The 22,469-nt window shown below is 55.0% G+C and overlaps 1 protein-coding gene across 1 annotated transcript in view; it reads right to left on the reverse strand.

The window, feature by feature from the left end:
- SIL1 (SIL1 nucleotide exchange factor) overlaps positions 1-7,086 on the reverse strand; it is an 82,855-nt gene extending 75,769 nt beyond the window's left edge. Inside the window, exons 1-2 of the mRNA XM_032196862.1 lie at positions 7,052-7,086; positions 6,065-6,184 (exon numbers count right to left, since the gene is read on the reverse strand). The gene's annotated coding sequence lies outside the window, so the exon portion shown is untranslated. The remainder of the gene's footprint in view (positions 1-6,064; positions 6,185-7,051) is intronic.
- Between the last annotated feature and the right edge of the window lie 15,383 nt (positions 7,087-22,469).

The raw sequence follows: 22,469 nt of genomic DNA on the forward strand, positions 1-22,469 counted from the left end.
ATCTGTTATTAGAAAGATTCGGGGCTTTAAGCTACTCCTCCAGGCTGCAGCTCCTCCCAGCCCAGAAGCTTCATGCTCCTCACCCCACGGCACACACCATGCCCCAGGGAGCCCCCACGAAGGCTGCTGTTTGCAGACCAGCCCCGACAGCATCAGGGTTGCAGCGAGCGCTGCTCCTCTCCCAGCCAGCCTCTCCCCCTCCTTCACGTCAGCTTCCTTCCTCCCCCCTCACTCATCCTCAGCTCCTTCCCGTGTTTTCCTCCCTCCTGCCCTTTACCTGCTCTCCCTGCAGCCACAGCACGAGGCCCCAGGGACCGCACTGATGCCTTTCTGAGGGGGTAACCTCGCAATTACAAAGCCAAAACCTGGACCTGAAACCTTCCACACAAAAGCAGAGATTTCAGCTCTGCTCCCCTGTGAGCAGCACTGCCCTGGCTGCTCACAAAGGGTCAGCATCATCTCTGCTCCGGCCCTGTGGGGTTAAGGGAGCTGCTAATCAAGGCAGAGGGCAGGAGCAGGCACAGGGCTGGTTTGCTTTCGGGAGGCCCAGGCAATGTCAGCCCCACCAGGGCTGTGCTGGCAAAGCCCCCAGGGGTCCCCTGCCAGCACAGGACAAACCAGCTCCCTGAATAAAACATGCTTAAGGGGAAAAAAAAAGAAGAAAAAAAAAAAGCTGTTTCACTAGAATAAACACAACTGAGATGGAAATAAGAAGCCGAGTAAATAAGACGAGAATATTTGAAAGAATCGAACTGCAAGTGCAGTCAGACGGACTGAATTAATGACACAACAACCAGGCCTGCAGCCCTTTGGGGTTCCCTCCCGAGCACCACCACAGCTCCCTGCACCCTGCCCTCCCCTCAGCCCAGGCCCTCACAGGCCCCATGTGCAGCTCTGGCCCTGTTTGGGGGATCAGCCCCACGGGTCTGCCCTTCACTGGCCCTGCCAGGACTCATCCCCCAGCTGCCCGTGTCCCAAAAGGCAGTGGGCTTTGAGTGGTGTCACTCACCTGAGACCGTCCGCAGCCAGGAAAAGCTCTCCTGCTGCAGAAATTGAACGCTGGTCCCCGAAAAGTTTGTCTGCAGGAGGCCTGAGGCTCCTGGATGGAAAGCTCCCTAATCCCCAAAGGGGGTTGGCTGGTATCAAAGTGAGGAGGAACAGGAGGAAGGCAGGAGATCTAAGGGAAGGATGAGAGATGCAGGAGACACTGCTGCCACTCACCAAAAAGCGGCTGCCTGCCCCAAAACCCTGCAACAGAGCCCGGACTGACACTGCACAGAGACAAAAGTCAGAAAAGGAAAAAAAAAAAAACAGCAAGCCTAAAGCAAAGAACGTGGGAAGCACAAGGCAGGCAGGCACAGGGCATTCCCCTTGGTACCAGCACGAACCTCAGCAGCCATTTTTTTCCCCTGAATTTATTGAAAGAGCATCTGGTGCCTCCTGACAAGGCATATTTAGACACCACTTCATCTGTACCAGGGTTTCTCGCCAGTCACAGGGACCGGCATCAGCTGCACAGCTCTCTCTTGCCAGCCTTACTCGGGCAGGACTGCTGCTTGCTACCAGCCACCCTCCTGCTGCTGGAGATGCTCCTGCAGGCAGGCGAGGCCTCAGGTAGAAACCCTCCCCACGGCTCCAATTCCCGTCTCCGAGCAGAGGACAGCAGGTCCTCCTCTGCAAAGTTTCCTCATTCCTGACTCGAGCAGATTTCAGCGAGAAATCAAACGGCTGAGGAGCTCCAGGGCGCCCGCGCTGACTTCCTCAGCAAATTCGCATTGTCTTCTTAGACAATGGGAAATTTTCTGAACAATGAAGAGAACAAAATCCACGCTAGCCACCGGAACACCAGCCAGGACTCAGAGATGCTCCAGACAGCAATCTCGCTCTCTCCTAAAGCGATGCTCTGCAAAAACCCAAACAAAAGGACTCATTTACAGCACCACCAGCGAATTTCTCTCCCCCTGCAGAAGTTGTGGAGGTGCCACCCTTGCGAGTGCCGTTACGCTTTCCGACAGCCTCCCGCTGCTGCTGTGCAGCCTTCGCAAGCTTCCCTGCACACGTTTTGTACTTGATTGCTCCCCGCTCGTCGGGAGCAAAGGAAAGGAGCGCCCTAAAACCATTTGCTTGTTCCTGATGTGGGTGCAACAATGCTGAGACACCGACCTCGCTCGTACCCAGCCGGCTGCTTCCCACCGAAGGAACGAGCGCCTCGCACCCAGCTCGTCAGCTGCTAACCCTGCCAAGGACACTTCTCCAGCAGCCACCACGCATTAAGCAATAACTCTGCTTTTAAAACCTTTTAAGACCAGAGGTTCCGGCAGAATCTAATGCACTCACGGCTCCCGCTAGAAGTTTTGCATAGTGCAACAGTTTATTCTGTGGGCAGGAGGAGATGAAGAAAATTAATTCCCTCTACAAAGGAAAAACTCCCACAGAAGGAGCTGCACCAAGGCTGCAGCTGCGAGCTGGCCACGTACGTTTTAGGGGTTACACATTTTCACTTTCAGTCTTGGAAAAGGAAACGGCATGAATTTGGGCTGTATTGCCCACCATTTGTTATCGTCTACCTATTGATGCTTACTTGAAAGACACAATTTAATGAAGCCCGCAGTACTGCTCAGCCTGCCTTTGAAATATGCCCACATTAGTGGGTCATTACGGTACCTGAAACACGGCTTCAGGTCGGGTCCTTCAAACAGCATCCCAAAACATTCCCAGATTCAACAATCCTCTCGCAGAGAAATGGAGACACGGGGTTCAGCGAGGGCAAAGAGACGTTTACAGATGAAAACTGCAATGAGATGTGGGGGCGATGAGGCAGGGAGGTGCCAGAGGGTTCCTCCAGACCTTGTCAAGAAGGTTCTCCACATAGCTGCCACCAGGCGAGCAGGAAGGGCAGCCTCCCTGAGCCCTGGACCAGCACGAGCTCGTTCAGGGTTTGGTGTGTGCTGGCACAGGCGGACGAGCCCAGAAGGTGCCTGTGCTCTTTTGTGTGCAGGAGAGGTTCCCCAGCTCACCAGGGCGAGCTCCTGCCGGTGCCTTCTCGTCCTCAGCAGGCACACCGGGCCCGTTCCTTCCCCCGTCCAGGTTTCTGCTGCCTACGGGAGGTGAATCCACACAGCCTCTGTCCCAGGGGAGGACGCCCGGGGCAGGAACTCTGCTTCTCCGAGAACTCCTTGGCGGCCTGAAACTGGCGAGTGCTGGAAAACACCGGGAGGGAGTGGGAAGAGTGAGAGAGAGGAAGGCAACGCGAGCACCTGCCCTGTGTGCCCTTCAGAAACCCGGCCAGAGGACTCAGACCAGCAAGGAGAGGGAATCTCAACAGAAATGAAAGGGGTGCACGACAGCACTCTCGTGGCACGCAGCATGAGAAACAGAGCGCTGATGGTTACGTGGAGCAGAAAAACAAAGGGAGCTTTGGTTTCTCGGGGTAAAAGCACAGGTGGGTTAACGAGTCAGCACCGGTCACAGCAGCACCGCCTGATGCTCGTGAAGCAAAGCAGCAAGTGAGTGCTGCAGGAGCCACACAGCTTGGGCTTCAGGAAACCCGAGGTCTGTCTTCTCCTCAACAGCATTTGGGGTGATGCCAAGGGTTCTTTGACAAGTTATTTACTCTGAGAAACCATTTTCCTTAAACAAGGGTAGCCCTCGTGCCCCCTGGGAGAGGCTGTGCCTGCAGCTCCTATCTCCACGGCGATACCGGGCAGAGACGAGCCCCAGCCCAAAGGCAAACCACCCTGAACACGAGGGCAGCAGAGCCCCCACAGGCATCAACCCCAAGGAAAGGGGGGCTGCAGCTGCCCAGCACATGATGCTCGCTTTCCTGAGAAGCAGAGAGCATCAGCCCACAAGAAAGAGAAAAGGAAACCTTGCGAGGACACACCTGGATCCATTTTACAGGAAGATGATAAAAGATTCACAGCTGCTGCCCGTGCTGGGGATCAGCAGCCGCCAGCTGAATTCCTGGTGGCCCTGCTGAGCTACCAGCGTGCTGAATCTATTATTTAGAGGCAAAAAGTTCAGCCTGGCATATAATCATTGAAAGCTGTCAACTTCCAGCCTATCCTGGGCTTCCTTGGCGTGAAGGATCCTTCCCTGCGAACCACGGCCTCCTCACCAACTTCACATCACAAAATGAAAACGAGCAGCTGTGGCAAGGCGCAATCCATCATGCGTCAGGTACCTCCAGAGAGCTGCTCACCCTACAGCGCTCTTCTGCGTCCCTGAACGTGCTGGGCACGAGGGTTTCACCCTTCAAACCAGAGCGTTCGAGGACAGGACGGGCAGGGGGCTGCAGCCCAAGGAGCTGGGCGAGTGCCCGTTTTCTCCTTCTGCAGTTCAAGGTGAAACATTTCGTTTGCGCTCGTTTCCAACTCTGCCTCTCTCAAAAGCCGTGCCAGGTAATTAGAATCATTATAACTATTATTAGACCATAATATTATTATAGCATTTTTGCTACACTTGACATCTGTTGGCTGATAGATTTAACTGGTACATAAGAAATAATTGCACATGGATTTCTTGCAAATGAGCACCAACACGGAAGACATTAAAGCGTTCTGCGTCGAAAAAGTTAATTTCACGAAAGCCCGCTTGAAATAAAAATTCTAAAATTAACAGTTAAACCTTTAAAAACTCTCATTAAAGCCAACTATTTCGGTTCAAAATAGGCAGCTGTTAAAAAAAAAAAAAAAAAAAAAAAAAAAAGGACAAAAAATGTCTTTTCTGTAAGGGCCCGAAGATGTATACCTGGCTCGGTGTCTCTTTCAGACCAACATCTGCATCGTCCTGCCCCCGTGCCAGTGACCCCGAGGTTCCTGAACCACCCTCCCATCTCCCTGAGTCTCTGCAGCAGGCCTTTGAGTTGTTTGGCAGGGAGTCTGTGCAGACAGCCAGCGTAACCAGCACTCTTGCACCTGCTCACTGAAAATCCTCCCGACTTCCCTGCAAACCCGCACCTGGGATAAAACACAGCTCCTTGCATCCCGTGAAGCCCGGAGGGCTTACAGCCTGGATCCAGGCTGCAATTTATCCACCAGCAAGACTCAGCTGTATCCGGAGCGGAACACAACCTCTCCGCTGACGTTTAGCTACAGCAGAGAGCCCCCGCTGCAAGAAATGAGGACAAATCCAACCGAAATCACAGGCGGGCTTTGGGGAGGCTGAATTTTCTTCCCTGGAATTGAAATTTGGTCAGGGTGCTGACACCAGCCATGGAGTTTGTTGCTCAGACACGAGAACTAGCAGGGCACAGATTCTCCTTTATGCTGGTGAGGAAGCACAGCCCGAGGCAGCAGCTGTGGCCAGGCACCTCGAGCTCCCGGCCGTGGGAGGTGGAAGGGATGAAAAGCAGAGGAGCCCTGAGCTCTCCTTGACTTCTGGGGGCCCAAGTTTCAACCCCCGGTTACACAGACGTGCAAAGAGAGATGTTAGAGTGGGCTGAAGCACACTTCGTAAGAGGACCAGCCTCTTCACCTTCAAGAAGCTGAAGACAGCAGCTCCGTGCTGACACAGCTCGGGGGCAGTTAGAGCTCTGTCTGGACAGTGCCATTTCCCCTAATCGAGGCTATTTCACCAGTTAGAGCCACTCCTCCTCCTCCGCTCAGTTTGCACTGAGGTGACAAGCAGAGCTCTGCTGGAACGAGGCATCCTGCACTGCTCCCACAGGGAGACACCACTGAGGGATAAAAGAAATACCATAATTAATTACGCCAGAGCGAGTCCGTTTTAATCCGGAGTGGAGTAACCCCACAAGGAACGTCCTCAGGACTGCAGGAGAAGAAAGCTGAGGTTTTACTGCCTCGGTCACACGCAGCCAAGCCTGACTCGCTGCGGACGGAGCTACGAGGGAAATGCAGCAACCCGCTGGTTGCTGGGCACAAACAGGGCACAATTCCCCCTCTGGAGAGCTGCCCATCACACATCCAGCCAGCACACGGGAGCTCGAGCAGGCTTTTCCCCGTGTCCATCAGGCGCTCCTTGGCAACACAGAGGAATCGAGACGAGGTGAGCTCGCCCTAACGAGGCGCAGTACTGGCTGCAGAAGGAACAGAAAGCAACTCACCCACGCGTGCACCCCAGGGGTAGCTTTCAATGATTCCCTGCTGCAAAGGGAGAAAACGTCACGTAGGGGCCCTCGGAGCTCTGTCCAGGTCTGCGTCTATTCATCCTTCCCATTCATGGCCTGCAGAATGAAAGAGAAAGTGCTTTTATACAACCTGAAAGGGTGCCCAGCAGTTAAGAGCTAGAAGCGCTCCGGAGGTCATGATCAGAATTGATAAACTGAAGGAAAATTCAAAAAAAAACTCCCGCAGATCAATAAAAAGAAAAGCAGTAAAAACAAGGCAGAGAACTACCTTTGGAGAAAGCCAAAGCAAAGATCAGATGCACAAATGCAGCACGGGGGAAAACCTCTCGAGGAGGTAATGCCGAAGAAAATCAGGGACTAGACTAAGAACGCGTGTCAGCGTTGCAGCACCACGGCTCCAGCAGCAATGAACTAAACACCGCGCTGGGCTGTAACAGCATAAAATTCACAGCTCTGTAAGACAAGACGGGGAATTGCAAACGCAGCAAGGCCGGGGAGGGCAGAGCTGGAAGCCCACAGGAGGTGCTGGTCCCGCTCCTCCCAAAGGCACGAGCTGGAGGGGCTGCACCACGACAGGAGCAGGCAGTGGTGTAACACAGGAGGCACCGCAGGCACTGGGTGATGCCCACAGAGACCCACGCCAGGGGTCCTGCCACAGCCCTACAGGAACCTGCCTGCACCCCAACCCTAAGCCAGCGCCTGCTGCCATCATCTGGCCCTGAGCACCCCTCATCCAGCCCCGGGACAGGGGCAGGGGCACGGTGGCTTTTCCAGCCCCGTATTTTGTTTTAGCACCCTCCATCTGGCCACTCCTACACCACTAGAGCAGTGACATTTAGGAGCTAAATTAACAGCCTTCCCTTCCCCAAAATACAATGGAGTTGCTCACGCTGCTGAAAGGGCACCCACACAGCAACACAGCGCGAGCGCAGCCGTGCCCGCTCCGGTTCCTGGCTCTGGCACCTTTCAGAAACGAGGCTCTCCAGCTGCACGTGCCACCAAGCCAACCCGTGCCACGCTGAAGGTTTCACAGCAACTCCAATTTTATTGATTTTTGTTTTCTGTTTTGGAACAGGAGCTTTACGAACGCGCTGCCTCACAAGCTGCAGCCCGAAGAAATCTGACAAAGCCTTTGTTAACACATGCCGTCTCCTTCCACATGGCTGTTTCCCAGAAGATCCCCGGTGTTGTGGCATTATTCATTTCAGGCGCTAAGAATATCTGTGTTAATAATAAATAATAACCAGCTTTATAGGGAGCTTATCAACAAAGCGCTCTGCAAATCTTAATTAAAGCTGATCCACCCACTCCATGCGTGAAAGTTAAACATTATTTCTCAGAGGGGAAACCTGAGTGGTAACAGAGCTGAGGTGGGTTATGAAAGCCACAGAGGGAGTTGGTAGCAGAGAGGATTAGCGCGTGGAAGGGCTGACTATTATCCCTAAATATATCGCAATAATCCGCTGCCTTGCAGTAGAGTTGATGTTCTCAGGATAGAGTTGATGTGCTTTCAATCACACCTGCCCAGCTTGACCACGTTGGTATTTAATTAGTCCTCCATTTCTTTGCAAGGTAAGGGCAGGGAGAGAAAAAGGGCTTGGGGGCGATGGGAAGTTTTTGCAGCCTTGTATTGCTCACGCTGAAGAAATTCTCCACAGTGAGGAAGGAGGTGGCAGTGGCAGGCCCAACACCAGCTGTCTCTGGGGCACGGGCAGAGTTTTGCAGGCTGAAGGGCTGAGCTGACACCTCAGCAGGCTTTGCCTGTTTCCAGCTTATTTCTTTACCAGGAACATATTTGTACCCCTGAAGATCTAGCAGACACGCAGCCGGACAGAAGGCAGACCCAGGGACCTGCAGGCACGGTCCTCGCCTCTGTGAGCGGCACTCCGACACCAAATTCAATGCCAGGAGTCTCTGGGTCAGCCTTCTGGATGCTTCCACCACAAAACACCTTGGTGGCGGCTGAAAAACATCCGTGTGGGCCTGGCTGGTCATTTAAAGGCAGGGTTAGAGAAAAACAGCGAGGAAGAATGAAGTCCATCCCCTAGTAACAGCACCCCTAGAGCATGAACAGCTTCTGCGGGACGGCACGGAGCAGAACCACGCCTGGCAAACAGGGGCACGTTGCCTGCTTCCTGACGCTTTGTGCCTCTAAACCGTGTCTGTGCTAGGCCAGTTCTGGCAGCACAACACCAATAAATAAATTAGTGGCCGCTAAGAACCGGCACTGACAGAGCTTGCTAGCACAAACCCAGCCGTGGCACGAGGCCGCCTCAGCCACACACCTGAGGGTCCCCCAGCAGTGTCTGTGAAGCCCCTGCTTCAGGCAGCGGCTGTGGTTTCAGTCAGACTGCACCACGAGGGCCACACACAGCCTCATAACTATGTAAACTTCTATAAACCCCGGCTAAAAGCCACAGCGCCGAGCCCAGGCCCTGAAGGAGCCCCGAGCTGCAGCCGAGCCCCGGGACCCTTCATGGCCACCTCAGCGGGGCTGCGAGGGGCCGGGGCGCAGCCGAGGCTGGCTGCAGCGCACCGCACGGCCTTTAGTCTTTATTTTCCGCTTATTTCCACAACACCGGAGCCCAGGCGGCTACCCAGCCGCCCCGGGGCCCCAACCAGCTCCTTTATTGCACCTCAGGGACTAGTGCAGGCCCCGGCCCCGGCCGCGCGTGGCCGCCGGCCCCTCAGGGGCCCCCCGCGCGCGGCCCCGTGCGCGCCCCCGCGCCCGCCGCGCCCCCCACTCACCGCTCCGCACTGCGCCTGCGCCGCCCCGGCCCCGCCCCCGCCCGCCCGCGAGGGCAGGAGCGCGGCTGAGGGGAGGGGACGGCGCCATGTTGGGGGCGCGGATCCTTCCTGAGGGCATGGAGCGCTCCTGAGGGGCACCCCCGAGGCTAGCCGGGCACCATGGCCCGGCAGCCGGCCGGGCTGTTGATGCCCAAGCCCCAGGCTTGTTGTTTGTCCCCCAGTGTGAAGCACTCCCCGTCACTGCTGTCCCCCTCATGGCCATAGGCCGTCACAGCCCCCTGTCCCTTGGAGCTGCTGGGGCAGCTTGTTTGAAAACTGCCTAGCCAGCACAAGCGGGGGGAAGAGGCAAATAAAAGGCAAATAAAATGAGGCGTTTGTGCTTTGCAGACAACCTTGCCATGATGCTGCGGGACAACATTGTGCTGCTCAAGGGGCCCCACATCCTTGGTGCTGTCAGGAGAGAAAAGGGCCAACGCTGCAGCTGGGGAAATTCCCCTGTTGGTGCCAGCTTCGTTGGCAGCCCTTTTGGTGCCACCTGACGCTGTCCCCACGCTGGGTGGGTGCAGGAGGAAGCTTTACCCAGGAGTAACCACCAACATTGCTGCTAACACGGCTGTAAGCAACGCTGCAATGCTGTGGCAGGGACAGCGCTGAGCACCGCGCTACAAGTGGGGCTTTGCCCTCCTTTTCCCTCAAACCTCCTGTGTTTTGTGCCTCTGGTGGTAGGTGATGGATCGCAGGAAAATCTCAGCCTTAATTCAGAGTAAATGACGTGTTTTCAATCTTTCCAGGTCGGGTATAAACACCTCAAAATCAGAATCAAAACCCACAGAGCCCCGCAGAAGCGCTTCACAGATTTATTGAGTTTTAATGGCACGGTTTTTCAGGCAGGCATGTGATATAGGGCAAGGCACCTGGAGCAGAAGCACTGCACGCTCCAGCCTTTTCCCCTCAGCTCGCCAGAGCAGCGCTGCCAGCAGCTTCTCCCATCTTGGCTGAAGCCCTCCTGTGGGCTCTGCAGCCAGGCAGGTGAGCTGGGTCCTGCTGTTCCCTTTTGTTCCTGCCACGTGGATCCATTCCAGTGGGAGCCCTGCAGCCGGGGATAACCACAGGGCTCTCGGAAGCTGTGGTTGTCGGTGACAGCCAGAGGAGGGCTGGGACATCTCTGTCCTGCTGCAATGATGGGTCTTGAACTTCTTCGGCTGCTGACCCTTTTCACGGTGACTGTCCGCCAGTGCAGCCCAAGAGTGCCCTGCTCCGTCCCTGGGCAGCGGAGAGCCTTGGCCGCAGGAGATAATTGCTCTGCTGCAGATGGGAGATAAAAAGTAACATTGAGGCAGCAGGTGCTGGAGGAACATCAGCAGGAGGCACAGAGCTCCTTTGCATAAGCTCTGCCTCTGCTCTGCTGTTTATTGGGGTTTTACTGGAAATCTTTTGGAGCATTGAGAAGAATACAGTCCGCCTCCTCCCCAAAGTACAGACCTGGCATAAAACCTGCATCCCAACACCCCCGAGCTTTCAGGGCAGGGGAGGCTGCAGTGACCGCTGCCCTGGGGGTGGCTGAGCTCAGCCGTGGGTCTGGCTCCTACGGGAGGAGCTGAAGCAGGACCGTGGAGCCCTGCTGCTGCCCCAGCACAGGAGCCAGCCCTCTGGGTCATCCCTACGGCCGCCTGCACACCCGTGGCCCGTTCTGGGGGCTTGGGAGCTTCAGAGAAAGGTGGGAGCCTGTGCCGTGCATCCCAGCAGGAGCAGGGTCGGCCGCCAGCCCCAGGCAGCCTGGAAAGTCTTGCTAAGATGCTCGTCCGGAGAGACGCACTGCTGCATCCTCGGGCAATGCCAGCCTAATCCCCTCTTCTGAAACCGCTCGCACATCAAAGAGATTAAAAAAAAAAATGCTCTGCATATATTATCTTTTGCATTTCGAGATTGGGTTCTTCAACAGTGCCTGTTTGATCTGATGGGAGGGAAGCTTTTTCTAAAGGTACTGAAGAAGATGGGTGTGCGAGAGTAATTCGGGGCTGGGAGTAATTTTTCATCAATGTACTTGAAGACAATCACAGCACTAGGAGGGAGGCCTAATTGTGGAGTTGTGTAATTAGTTTTTATGTCACTGCAATTATTCTGTTGGCTACATATAAAGAACATGGCAAAATGCAGCACTTAATTTTAAATCAGGACTTGATTCTCTTTTAGTAGGTAATTGATGTTGATCACATCACTTAGCAGCGACTATAAAATGCGCTATTTAGATTGTGAAAGGATGGAGAAAAGGACTGAGCAGATAGGTAATTGATGGATCATCGGGCTGCATTGGTGGGAGGCAGCATTTATCCCTCAGGCTTCAGCTGTCGCTGTTTCCAGCCACTTCTGGCCATCGTTAGTGGCCCAGAGCATTAACAAACGCGGAGCCACCGATCCCTGCAGCCCTGAGCGTGGCACAGCGTGGTGAACAGCCGCTCTGCCTGCGGACGGTGGCATCGACCGGTGAATTTGCACTTCATGCAATTGATTCCTTGTGTCCAAACACCTCCTGCCAGGGGCAGGCGTTGCTCTCTGCTGCTCAGGTTGAGCGTGGGGCGGGCTGCGGGGCTGCTCTCCCTGCAGCCAGCATCCCGTCCGGGCTCCAGAGGGGAAAGCCAAGAGAGCAGAAGTGGGTTATTCCCGTGGAACAGCGCTGGCAGCTTCTCAGCCGGCAGCTTGACAAGTTTAACATTTCGCGCTTTGGGTGAGAAGTTCCCCACGAGTGACATGGTGGCAATCAAAGTGATGCTCCTGTCAGGGCTGCTCACAAGAACGGCTTTTTTTGGCACTGCCCTCGGAGGGGAGAGTACTGGGGGCAACTTCCAGCTCCTTTCCCAGGGACAGCCACGCTCCCTGCGTCTCCACAGGTCCCACCCATGTGAGCTGTGAGGAGAGATGCCAGAGCCCTGCGTGAGTCCCTGTGCTTGGGACTTGGCTCCAGGGGATCAATGCAAAGAGAAGCCGAGTTGGTAAAGCTTTTCCTTGCCTTTGGCACTGGCCATAATGACTTGATTTCAAGCAGTATTTGCAGGCGGTTCCAATGCTTGGGCAAGGACAGGAGTGATGCTCCTGCATGGTGCCAAGCAGAGCCAGCGGGCACAGCGGGGCAGGAGGCGAGATGGCGTGGGGGCTGTGGGGATGGTGCTCGGGGACACGGGGCCATGACCAGAAATTCAGATTTTCTTCAGCAAAAACACATGAATTTGTGCCCAGGACCAGCACGTAGCCGCAACCACCCTCCTAGCGGTGTGTGGCTCCCTGATATTTCCAACGAACAACCCGGGATGTTTTCCTACTGTTATCTTTATACTTTTTTTTCTAAAACAGCCCTGAGGATGATAAGCAGCATCCCCGCACCCAGTGCTCCCCAGGAACGTGGTGCCCAGCGAGCACACAGAAGATTTGGGGAGGGATGAAGGCTGTGCTGTGACTGCTGGGCGTTCGGGGCCGATTTCACGCTCAGCCTGCGTGCAGCTGGGTGCGGGGAGCGGTGTGGGGGCTTCCCAGCGCCACGGACAGCCATCGATTCGCTCCGGTCCCCAGGGCCCAGGCTGCAGAGGAGAGCCACACAGCGTGAAATGTGTTGTGCTCCCGGATAATGAGCAGACTCAACAGGCTGAAGGCGACTTCAGACGAGTTTCCAGGTGTCAGGTCTGGGCTCTGCATTCCGGGCTCGTACCGAACTAGAGGAATTTGTATTTGTGGCCAGATGGTCGCTGTTCCTACAGCGCGGGGAGAGAGTCCCAGCAGGGTTGTTGTCCGAAACACTCTTCCCCTCCAGCCTTTCCTCTCTTCCTTCCTCTCATCCTTTGCAGTAGCTACAAAAGAAGCTCTTTCACTGCTGTGCCTCCCAGAGCACTGGTGATAGCCACAGCCGGGCAGGTGCCACGCTGGGATGGTGAGACACGTCTTTACAGCTCACCAAGTGAGCTGTGACCCAGCCTGAGCCCGGTGCAGGCTGCTTTCTGCAGTGCAGATGCATCCGGAGACAACAGACCTGAACGCCAGGCCTGAGACTGGGCTGCCCCAATTCCTTTGGAGGTGCTTTCGGTGCTTCCTCTCACCCTTTTTGCGTGCTTTATCCCTTTTTTGTTCCCTCCCTGGGCACAGCGTTCCCCATGGCATCTCCTTCCTCCTCTCCTGTACCGCAGCTGAGGCCGATGCTGCCAAGCGGGGGCAGAGCTTCTGGAGGGGCTTTTTGGGGTCTGCATTGCCCCTCTCACTGCTGGGACCCAGGGCTTTCTGCAGGACCAGCTCTGCCGCCGCAGCGGCACCCTCCCCAAATTGCCAGCCCATCGGCCAGGCCCTGCTTGCATTTCAGTCTCCATCAAAACAGAGTTATTGCAGTTACTGCCTGCAAAAACGGGCTTTAAATCATCCCCTATCACCACCGCCTGGTGCTGGATGCTCTGAAGTGGCCCAGCACAGCCCCTGGGACTCCTTCTACACCGCAGCAGAAGCGAGTGACCCCGCTGCCTGCCCCCTGGGGGTATTTATTGCCTGGTGGGGTGATTTTTCCCCCTGTCAGATATTAGTTACACGCAGTTACCAGGCCCCACGCAGCGCTTCAGTGATGTTGTCTAACAGAACGCTGCCAGGGAAGCACATCAGCTGAGCCAGCCAGCGCCTGGGAGCCCACACAGAGCCAGCACGTGTACAAGCACATCCCTGCAGCCTCTGAGGCAGCCCAGAAGGGGCGGGTTACGGTGACGTAGTTCCTAAATGTCTCCGTTTGGGATTTCACAGGTTCGGCTTCCTCTGGGCTGGGTGGTGCAGGGGGGATCCCAGCACCAAGTCACCCTTCGCTCTCGTGGCTGGGCTTCAGGGGAGGGTGGCTTGCTGGGAAGCAAAGAGCCCTGCAAAGCAGCAACAAGACCAAATTGCTTTTTTAGGGCCTCGGCTCCATACCCCGTAACGAGGAGGCTTTGGGGAAATGGCCAGGCACGTCCACGGAGCCGAGCAGACGATGGCGAAGCGAGGACCTGGCTGCCCGACCCGTCCCGCCTGCAGCCTGCCGGCAGCGCGACGGGGGAAATGGAGATGTTATCGAGCAGCAGCACGCAGCAGTAATTGAAAGCCTTTTTGCTGCTGGAAACCCTCAAGGCTGCCAGTCTCGTCTGAGCGGCCACTTGCAGACACTTTTTCATTTCCTCTCTGCTTTTGCCTAAACTTTCCGTCGAGGGCACCGGTTCCTCGCCACGCAGCCTGAATGGCAATGACAGATATGTAAATACGGAGGCGTTTCCAGCCCCTCTGCTGGGCTGCTGTGGATAAATTTGCCGTGCCCGTAGCCTCCTTTTCTCTGCTAGGAGCAGCAGGCTCTGCCTGAAGCTTGGCAGGGCAAAGCTTTCGGGGAAGCTGCGTGCCAGAGGATGTGCAATGGCACTTTGGTTCTGCTGGAGGATGCTGACAGCCTCGTCTCCGGGTCACTGTGGGGACAAAGCAGTGGCCAAAGTGATGGGGCAAGCAAGGCTGCTCCCCTGCCTGCCCCAGTGCCTCCTCACTGCTCCCCCCTACAAACCCCCGTGGGGAATTTGGTGCAGGAGGGGAAGGGTGAAAGCACCAGCTGAGAAGCTGAAAATGCGAAGTATGAAGAAAGGCTTTAATTTCCCCCAAATCTCTTAATCCATTAATCACAGTGAGAATTCCACACGGAAACCTCCCTCTCGTTTCATACTGTCTAAAGATTGTCAAGATAGTAATGACTGTTTTGCGGGGGAGGAGGAGGAGCGAGGTGGGACAGGCTGGAGCCGTGGGCTCGTCTCCAAGGAGAGGAGCTCAGCCCTCGGCAGCACCGAGCCAAGCACGTGGGTGAGCGGCGATGGGAGGCTCTGCCGGACCCTGCAGCGGGAGAGCTGCAGCAGAGCTGGGCAGATCTGCCCGCACACCTGAAATGGTTTTTAGGAGTTTTAAGCAAAGCCTCGGGAGTTCCCAGCTGTGTCCCTGCCCGCCCTGCTGTCACGCTGCTTCTCATTCCCTTCACGCTGTGGGAAATGAAGGTGGTGCACATTTTGGGGGATCTCCAGCTGTGTGAGGTGCTCACCAGCTGGGGAAGCTGGCCATCAGCAGCAAGCACCACTCCCCGGTGCTGCACAACACGCAGTGCCTGTGTCCTATGATGGGGGCTAATTTTCTAACAGGTGGAGACCCTTTTATGCACTATAAATGTAATTTGTAGTAAACGTATCATGAAAAAAGGATGGAGCAGGGAGGTGAGGTGCCTCAGCTCAGGCCTTCCACTCGCACTTCTCCCTTCAAGCACCACCCCAGGCTGACACGACACAGCCCCGGCGCCGCACACTGGTCCAACTGGGGGGGCATTGCCACTGAGAGGGGCTGGGGACAGTTTGCAGTGCCCCATCCGCTGTCACAGATGCCACCGCGCTGCTCGAGCAAGAAGGACACAGCCGGGTGAGGCTCAGCTGGGATGGGCCCACAGAGGCACTGAGGCAGCTGGCACAGCTCTGAGGGAGGAGCTGCTCCCTCTGGCCTCCCCTTCTGGCCTCACAAGGAGCATTGTGGAGCAGGACAGGCAGTGCCCCCTGTGTCTGGTGGGGTTTGGGGCGAGCAGGAGCCCCTTGTGGCCCCCGTCCTGGCCAGGCCAACACTGACCCAGGCCTAGCACTGCCCTCAGGCTTAGCACGTTCCCCGTCAGCCCGGTGTGCTTGGCTTTACCCGCGCCACCAGCTTCGATCCCGGAGCTGTGTCAGACCAGCCGAAGTTCCCTTCCTTGCCACGATGGTCACGCAGACCTCAGCCCGTCCTGTCTTCTGCTGGGGGAACATAATGTCTACAAATCAAGGTGCCTTCCTGAAGCTGCTACCTGCTTTCCTCCTGGGAGGAAGATAGGAGGAATTAGTATGCGGCGTCTTCCTCGAGAAATCAATGTGATCTCGACTCGCTGTGAAGTTCCCTGACTCTGTTAGACATGCTGCACTGGTAAAGACTAATCCTCAGAGGGGAAAGAGTGGAAGAAAAAGGAAGAAAAAGAAATTTCAGTGACTAGACAAGGCTGAAACGTTGCAGAGGGCTAAATCTTGCCAGTGCTGGGGCTGGGTTGGAAGTCCCAGAGCCGAGAGGGCTGCGGCATGGAGGCAGTCCAGCTGTTTACCACGCAGCTAAGAATCAGCCCTAATTGTTAATTCTAATTAAAGCTGTTGGGAAAAAAAAAAAAAAAAAAAAAAAAGTAATCAAGAGTTTCCTTTCAAAAAAAGGCATTTCAGCTAAATTAAAAATTTTGGTTTTAAAAAAGGGGAGAAATGTTGAAAATTTTGAAGCGACCCATTTCAGCATTTTCGAGATGAAAAGCGATATATTTTTGTTGTGAAATGCATCATCAATTCAAATGTGGTTTATCTTACAGTCTGAAGAACAGAAATAGTTTTCAAACCAAAGCAAAATGGTATTTTTAGTTTTTCGCTTTAAAAAAGCCTATCTGGGGGTTTCTGTCCTAATTAAGAATGATTTTTCTCCCTTTTTATTTTATTTTTTTCATTTTTAAACAAATGGAATAATCTGTTTCTAGCTAGCTCTACTCCGAAATACTTGTTCCTTTCTCGGCATGCCCACCGTGCCCTAGGCAGGCACAGGAGCTCAGGAGGGACCCGCGATGCTTGCAGCGCCCCGCTCGAGGTGCCAGCCCTGCCACAATTCCCCTGGGACTCGATCCGGGCTTTACAGGAGCTCGCAGGATCAAAGCAGCCCAGGGGTTCTCCTCCACGGCAAAGGCAGATCTCATCCATTGCACCAAGGAGGTGGTTTAGGATCTGTCAGGTGCTGAGCAATGAGGAGGCTGCAGTTTGCAGCGTGTCTCCTGCATGGGAGCGCTGAGGGGAGAGAGGGAAGAGGTAAAATTGGGGCTGGATAGGAATTGGGAAAGGAAGGGGACAGCAGGGGAGGGGACTGAGCCAGGGAGCAGCTCAGGGGCAAGGAGCAGGGCATCTGCAGGGCTCTGCCCGAGACCAAAGGGAAAATGAGATGGCTCTGCAGCAGCTACACGGGGAGCGAGGGAAAACTGCACAGACACCTGGAGCTGCCTGAGAGCTCTTCGAACAGTGACAGACCCGGGCACGCAGGCAGGCCTGAGGGGAGGGGACCCGCAGCGGGCCACATCCAACCCTGGACTCAGGTCCATCTCTCACAAAGATGAACCCAAAGCACCCGTGGGAGGCCGCAGGGCCCTTGGCCGGGGCCGGAGCTGCAGTTGGACCACGGCTGCCTCGTGCCGTGCTGTTGGCACAGGGAAGCGCTGGTGAGTGCAGCCTGGAGCGCCCATTGCCTGCAGGAGCACCGAGACTCACATGGACACAGCGTGACATTGCTAGGGAACATCACAGCGGGACAACTCATCCCACTGGGTCCCCAGGAGGTCCCCAGGGTTGTAGGGTCAATGCAGATAAGATGGATTTTGTACTCATATTCTTGCAACAAGGAGATCAGGGGCAGGAGCCAGCTGCTCCCTGAGGGAGATGGAGCGAAGATGACCCCGGCACAGGGACCGAACACAGCGGGCAGGGCCAGGCGCTGGGTACAGGGCCACCCGTGGGCCCACATAAAGCAGCAGGTCTTGTGCACCTAATTTGAAGTCATCCTCGGTTTTTAACAAGACCCACACATCCAGGAGGAACATTTTTTTTCTCTTTTTGTTTTTAGTTGAAAGCCGCAAATTATCGAAAGCCTGGCCGCTGCTCTCCCCAGTCACTCTCGGGCAAACGAAAGGCGATTCTAAAGGTTCTCAGTGTGCTTTTCAACTAAAACAATCCCGATGCCTTTTGCTCATGACTCACCCTTGTCTCCCTTTAGCCTTTAGTCTTAAACTGCTTCGCTGTTTGGTCTGATTAGCAGCGTCGACTCGGGGCAGAGGAGGCACTGGAAGAGCCTGAGGTATGGCAGGTCAGGATTACAGTGCTCTGCGTGCCATTAGCTGTCAGAGCCCTAACTAGCTGAAATCAGGGCAATTAGATTGCTCATGGATTACAGCAGCAGCCGCTGCAGCTGTTCATTCCCCACGCTGTGCGCTTAAACCACAGCCTTGACATTAAAGTGGCGTGATTAAAAGCAAGTGTCGGAGGCTGAGATCTATGTAGGAGCTCTGCAGGCAGGGTTAAGTCCACAGCTTCTTCAGGGGCCTTCTGGGGTTGGACACCCCAGGGGCTGGGAAAGCTCTCCAGCCCCTCAGCAGAGCCAGCTCGGCTTTCAGGGCTGTGATGCCACCGTGTGGTTAGCGCCGGCACGGGGGATTGCAGGGCTCTCCCCGCAGAGTTTGATGGAAAGCATGGCTCTTGTTCAGACAGACAGAAAGCCCACAAGTACCTCTGCTTAACAAGTTAGGGTCCAAGAGAAAATCTGTCTCTGACAGAAAAGTCCCTGCTCGTGCTTTGAGAGAGGGAAAATGATTAATTCCATTAATATTTCTCCTTCTAGTTCAATTCTCTGGCTAAGAAAGCAATTTCTTTCAGGCTGAAGAATCTGATTTGGGTCTCTACTTGGGTACTGAGGGCTAATTTTCTCTTTCAGCATGGAAGGACACAGTGCCACACTGAAGCAGTAAAGGTATTTTTCTTCCCTGATTGAAGCTGGAGAGTTCAGCGAGGTCAGCTTTGTTGTAAGCGTCCACACCAACACCGATGCTCAGATGCATGCTAAAGGGCATGGAGAACCAGCACAGCAAACACAGGAACGGTGAAACTGGAAGAATAAAGCCAAGCTCCTGCTGCACAGCTAACACCAGCAGTGAGCAGGTTAGCCAGCTCTCGGCTTGCCCCTTTCACTGCATGTCAGACACAGGAGGTAGGAAGAGTCAGTCAACTGCGTCCTGGTCTTTTTTCAGCCCAAGGACGTGGGGGCTGTTACGTGTGGGCTGCTCCTCTCCGACACAGCCTGCCTCGTCCCAGGTGGTGCTGGGCTCATTCTGCCCACAACAGCCACAGACCCCTGCTGGCACAGTTGCAGGTGCTGCGCAGTGGAGAGCATCGGGCACTTTCCCATTTAGGGCTGAAGTTGGTGACTCGTTAACTTTCTCCTTTCATCTCTCAAGTATCTCAGCAAGACGGCAGACACTGTGGAAAAACTCCTCTCCTCCACAGAGCTGCCCCACAGGCCAGCACAGCCCAGCGACGGAGGGACAGCCCTTGGTCTCATCACCAGCAAGGCATCTACGTGTGGTTTTCTTCTCATCAGGGGTTGCTCACAGAGCAAAGACACTGTGGGGAATGCTCAGAAGAGACCCCCCCAGCACAGTGATGTGCACCCCAACTGCTCACAAACCAGCCCAGGATGGCCAAACTGGACAGGGGCCGCAGAACAGTTGCTGAGTGAGGGGTGCCAGGAATGAAGGACAGCAGTTTCTTGGCTGTGCTCCGGGACAGAAGGGGCAGGCATATTGCCAGAGCTGATGAAAAGTTACAGCGATGGAGGGACAAGGAACAGCAAACACTGAGGGCACTTCCTGATTTTGGTTCTTGAAGTCCTGCTGCCCATGGCTGAGGTACAGGCGATGAGCTCTTCCAAAGCCCTGAGCCAGCTGCCTGAGCAGCAGCTCCAGTTTGGAAGCTGTATAATTCATTAGCGCAGCACGGGGCCCAAACTAATATGCCCTGCCTCTCATAGTTAGATGTTTTCAGCAGGACCGAGGAGATGCTTCAAAAGCTTTCCGAATGCCAAATATCAGAACTCAGCGGATCTCCATGCCAGGAACAGCCTCTTACTTCACAGCATAGATTTCCCTGTGTTCCTGCACAGCTTTCCTGGTAGTTATTGGGCACGGAGCATTGGTTGCTCTCATTCAGTGAGTGGGGGTCAAGTAAATATGTGCATGTTATTTGCAAAATTTGGGTAAAAGGTGTTACGCCAAGGGAAGCACATTGGCTCTGCCATGGGGATCAAGTAGAGCCCATTTCTGCCACAGCTTCCTGGCAAACACACTCCCTACATCTGCTGCAGCCCTTCCAACTGCTGAGAAATTGCTCCTGGAACAGGCCGAACGCAGCGCTGGCTTGCTTGGAGCCTGTGCTGCAGCAGCCCTGCCAGCTCTGGGTTTGCAGAGTGGAGCATAACAGCACGGTGACCGCAGAGCACCCGGCTGGGCAGCAGGTCCTCCCCTGTGCCTGCGCTGCCTCACCGAACCGCGGCCGCAGCGCTGGCTGCGTGGGCTGCTTGGCTGGCCAAGAGCTTTCAGAAGGGTTCATCTGCTTAACCGGGCTGTGCTTCCTCATCTCCCAGGTGGGATTTCAGCCGATGTCAGAAACATCACATTATTCATTGATACTGAGATACCTGCTAGGCCTGATGTTCATTTTCGCTTGGCGGAGGCTAAATACATGCTCTTTTTCTCCCACAAGTGCAGTGTTGGGGACTCTGATGAGTCTGAGATGCTTCATTTCAAGGCAGATTACAGATACATTACCACAAAACAAAAGCACTGCCGGCCTTCAGAAGAGCTCCTCTTGTCTAGACAGAGCCTCCCCAGAACTCCCCGCATCCCAGCACAGCCCTGCAGTCTGTATTCAAAGCAACACAACAGGCTCCAGGAGCCTGCTTAACCCCTGTCGAGTAAACGCTCGGTTACAGAATAAGGGAGGGATTGTGTCTGTGAGATTTTGCTCCCATAAGTAAGCAGGATGGTTTGAATCAGGGCATGAACTCTTCTGGCGCAGTGCAGGGGATCCACTCGAGGGATTTGCGGCAGCATGCGGCTGTAATGCTTCCCAAATACCTGCACAAAGGACCTCCAGGGAAAGCCCATCGCACGTGTGAGCACGGCTGGTGATCACAGCAACATTCACCCCTTCATAGAATATAATTTAAAGGCAGAAGGGGCTGCTTGTTCTAGTTTGAACATTTTGGTCATTAGGAGCCCAAACCAGAATGTGCCACAAGATACGGCAGAGCGTAGCACAACCGGTGTCGGAAACTCCTGCAGGAGCACGAGCAACACTTTACGATGCAGAAAGCAAAACATCCACAGCCCATAAGCATCCACCTTCTTCTGTGTCCCCTTCCAGACCCCCTCAGCTCCTGGGCTCCCCTCGGGCAGTGCTCCCCCCCTGCACCCCGGGGCAGCCCCTGGGATAAACGGAGGGGCAGCGCTGCGGGAGGAGGCACAAAGCCCGAGAACAACCACGAGTCCCCTCACGCTTTGGGGGCACTCCGGGGCCCTCCCCGCCGGCCCCAGCCGCTCCCCCCGGGCCGGGCCCGCCCTGAGGGCCGAGCCGGGGCGGTGCCTGCGGAACCACCCGGGCGGCGCGGCCGGGCCCGGCCTCTTTGGGCGCCGCGGCCATGAGGGGAGGCGCGGCCGGGCCCGGCTGGGGCCGCCATGAGGTGAGAGCGCGGGTCCGGGGCGTCTCCGCCCTTCCCGGGCTGTGGAGGCGGGGAGCACCGTGAGGTTTAAACTTATTTAAAATTTTTAAACTTATTTAACTATTTCTGTGTTATTTGGTTGTAAACGTGCGTGTCGGCCCAGCGACAGTCAGCCCCCGGCGCCGTGGCTGTGCCCGGGCGGCGTTACAGCGCTGGCAGAGCAGCCAGAGCCTGCCGAGAGTGGAGCGGCTCCGAGTGGGGCCGGGCCTAGAGGCGAGGCGGACACGGCCCGGGGGCAGCGGCGGGGCGGCTGCGGGGGTTGCGAGCGCATCCCTGGGGTGAAAACCGGCGTGAGGGTGGTTAGTGGGGTTTGGAGGCTCGGGGTGTTGCTGGGGTTGACGCCGTGCCGTGTTTCCTAACTGCAGGTTGTGCTTCCTTTGCAGGCAGGGGCAGCGGTGGTGGTCTGAAGGAAGGAGAAGCTGGTGGTGCTGCCCTGAAGATCCCCACGGGTATAAGAAGAATTACCGAAACGGTTTGTTAATTGTTAAGCCGCTCTCACTGCTTGTTTAATTTTCCATCTTCCACCTATCTATTAAATTTATTTATATTTAAACTTGGTCTTCTTGGTTTTCATTGTGTCATGAGGCTGCCGGGTACAGGAGGGTTTGAAAGTCACGTTGGATCCAGTCGGTGGGAGATAGGGGAGACAGGAAGGCAGCGCTGGGTGGCTGGTGCCCCCCCCCGCCATGTGCACACTCTTCCATCACCTCTGCTGAAAGGAGAGATTTTAACAAGGCTTCTTTTCCTCCCACGCTTTGAAGGAGATTGCATGCTCAAAGTTTTCCTTAAAGGAAATAAGGTCTGGTGTACTTATTTCTGCTGTGATAAAAGATTACTCGGCCAGTACAAGTTCACAGGAAAACCTTTCCATACTTCAGGTCCTGACTTGAAAGAACTTCATAATTATCTCCCTTCCCTGGGCCTGGAGGGAGGTGGAAGCCCACAAAAAAAAAAAAAAAAGGATTTGTAGAAGGCTGCCAAGTATGTAAAATATATTGGAACTGGTGGGGAGGGAAAGTAAGACAGTTATGTGTTTAGAGGAGAAAAAAAAAAACTCCGTGTAACTCAAGTGATTGATTACCTGTTAGAGGAGTGTATTGCTCTCACCCACGTGCCTGACCCATCGTAGATGCTACTGTAGCTGAGGTATCGTATATGAACAAATTAAACTGAGAAGCAGTGACACAAGTACACGGTGCTATCTGGAAGTGTGATGGTGCCTATATATAGGTTGTTAGCAGTGAGTTTAATAACT

Source organism: Aythya fuligula, chromosome 14 (assembly GCF_009819795.1).
Source record: "Aythya fuligula isolate bAytFul2 chromosome 14, bAytFul2.pri, whole genome shotgun sequence".
Taxonomy (NCBI): Eukaryota; Metazoa; Chordata; class Aves; order Anseriformes; family Anatidae; genus Aythya; species Aythya fuligula.